Here is a 1,653-nt window from a genome sequence, read left to right as displayed (position 1 = left end):
TGCTCTCTAACCTTCCGTACTTCTTCTGTTATTTTGTTGCACAATAGCAACACATTAGCGCACTGCTGCCTCCCACTTGTGTATTAATGTCATCGGTTTTGTTGTGGCTACTTGAATATTTTAAGTAGGAGTTACTCATTGCAGCAAGTTGTTTTATTCGCCTTAAAATTAGCTGTTACTTAATAAAACCGAGTAAGTATAACAACTAAGTAAAGATAACTAATTATATCTAAGTAAGGTAAACTATTGGATTTTACAGTGTATTATGTGTATACAAAAACAGAAGGAAAAACAATTGTTATAAAACAGATCCAGTCCATTATTCTAAATGGCTCAATTGAGTGAAAGCAATACAGTTGCGGTCCAAGGTTTATATACAACTTGCAGTATCTGCATAATGTTAATATTTTTAGCAATAAGAGGGTTGAGGGGTAGAATCATAAAAAAATTGCAATTACTGCCCTGATGAAGCAGTTTATTCTGCAAGGTGTACGTAAACTTTTGACCACATCTGCATCACCTAAGAGATGAATTACCTCAATCATCAGGGCAACATCGTTGTAGAATGCTGGGAGATGTTCCTGCAGATTTCCCACAAACACCAGAATTCCACTGACCACACCATCTATACAGACACTGGGCTTTAAAAATTGATAGCATTTTAATAAATGTTTTTATTCCTACTTTACAGGAAATAAAACATAACTTTATCAATTACCTAAATATCAACATCCCAAAACCCATAAAAATGAAGAAAGGTAATCTTCAATGTTTCCTTATCTTGCCTTGCAAGCTTCTCTCGCGCATCTTCATGAAGGATGTTCCTGTATTTACCACGGCTAGCACGGCAAAGCTGCTGCCCTCTTCCTTTGGTTTGTTACCTGTAAAATATTATGATGATTAGAGGGGGATCTGTAAATGCACAGGTGGGAATGTATGACTTGCAAATGGAAAAGATTCAAAGCATTTAAACGCCATAGGGATAGTTAGTGACTTGATGGCAGTTTTAACTTGTAATGTGTGATCAGGGTGAGCCGGCTGGGCAACAATTCATTAAAAAACTTCTAACATCACCTCTTCAATACGGGTCTGTGATTCCACACTGTATATCCAGTGACAAATCTGTACTGATCCTGCAAAATGAATGAATAACTCCAGATAAGTAAAAAAAAATATTACATATTACAAACACAAGCAGTAACTGAACATCCCACTCTTCAAATCCAAAGAGAAAATTAAAAACATTATTTCTAGAGGTGATTCATTGAACATTACTGGTGGTTATTATATCGATCAGGGGTGGAGCCAGGGGGTGGCAATGTGGTGTCCGTGGCCACCACTGACGAAAGTTTTTGTCCCTTTCTTTTTTCTTTTCTTGACAAGAAATGCATTTATTAAAGGGGTCATATGATACGATTTAAATTTTTAACTCCTTTCTCTTTGGAGTGTTACAAGCTCTTGGTGCATAAAGAAGATCTGTAAAGTTGCAAAGACTAACGTCTCAAATCCAAAGAGATATTATTTATAAAAGTTAAGAGTCAACCACGCCTACCTAAAACGGCTCGTTCTAACACGCCCCCACATATCTACGTCACGATGTGGGAAGATTTGCATAACGCCGCCCAAATGTTCACGCAAAGAAAGAAGGCGTAA

At 37.0% G+C, this 1,653-nt stretch overlaps 1 protein-coding gene and 1 long non-coding RNA gene across 2 annotated transcripts in view; one reads left to right on the top strand and one right to left on the bottom strand.

The window, feature by feature from the left end:
* The window catches only part of LOC107699028 (uncharacterized), a 2,249-nt gene extending 1,624 nt beyond the window's left edge, over window positions 1–625 (bottom strand). The window contains exon 1 of the long non-coding RNA XR_001635412.1: window positions 537–625. This is a non-coding gene — a long non-coding RNA (uncharacterized LOC107699028). The remainder of the gene's footprint in view (window positions 1–536) is intronic.
* The window catches only part of LOC107699026 (integrin beta-2-like), an 18,027-nt gene that overhangs the window by 4,250 nt on the left and 12,124 nt on the right, over window positions 1–1,653 (top strand). The gene's annotated exons all lie outside the window — the stretch shown is intronic.

Source organism: Sinocyclocheilus anshuiensis, unplaced genomic scaffold (genome assembly GCF_001515605.1).
Source record: "Sinocyclocheilus anshuiensis isolate Anshui unplaced genomic scaffold, SAMN03320099.WGS_v1.1 scaffold18, whole genome shotgun sequence".
NCBI classification, from domain to species: Eukaryota; Metazoa; Chordata; class Actinopteri; order Cypriniformes; family Cyprinidae; genus Sinocyclocheilus; species Sinocyclocheilus anshuiensis.
The sequence above is the reverse complement of the archived record's forward strand: the minus strand, read 5'-3'. Positions and strand labels throughout refer to the sequence as shown.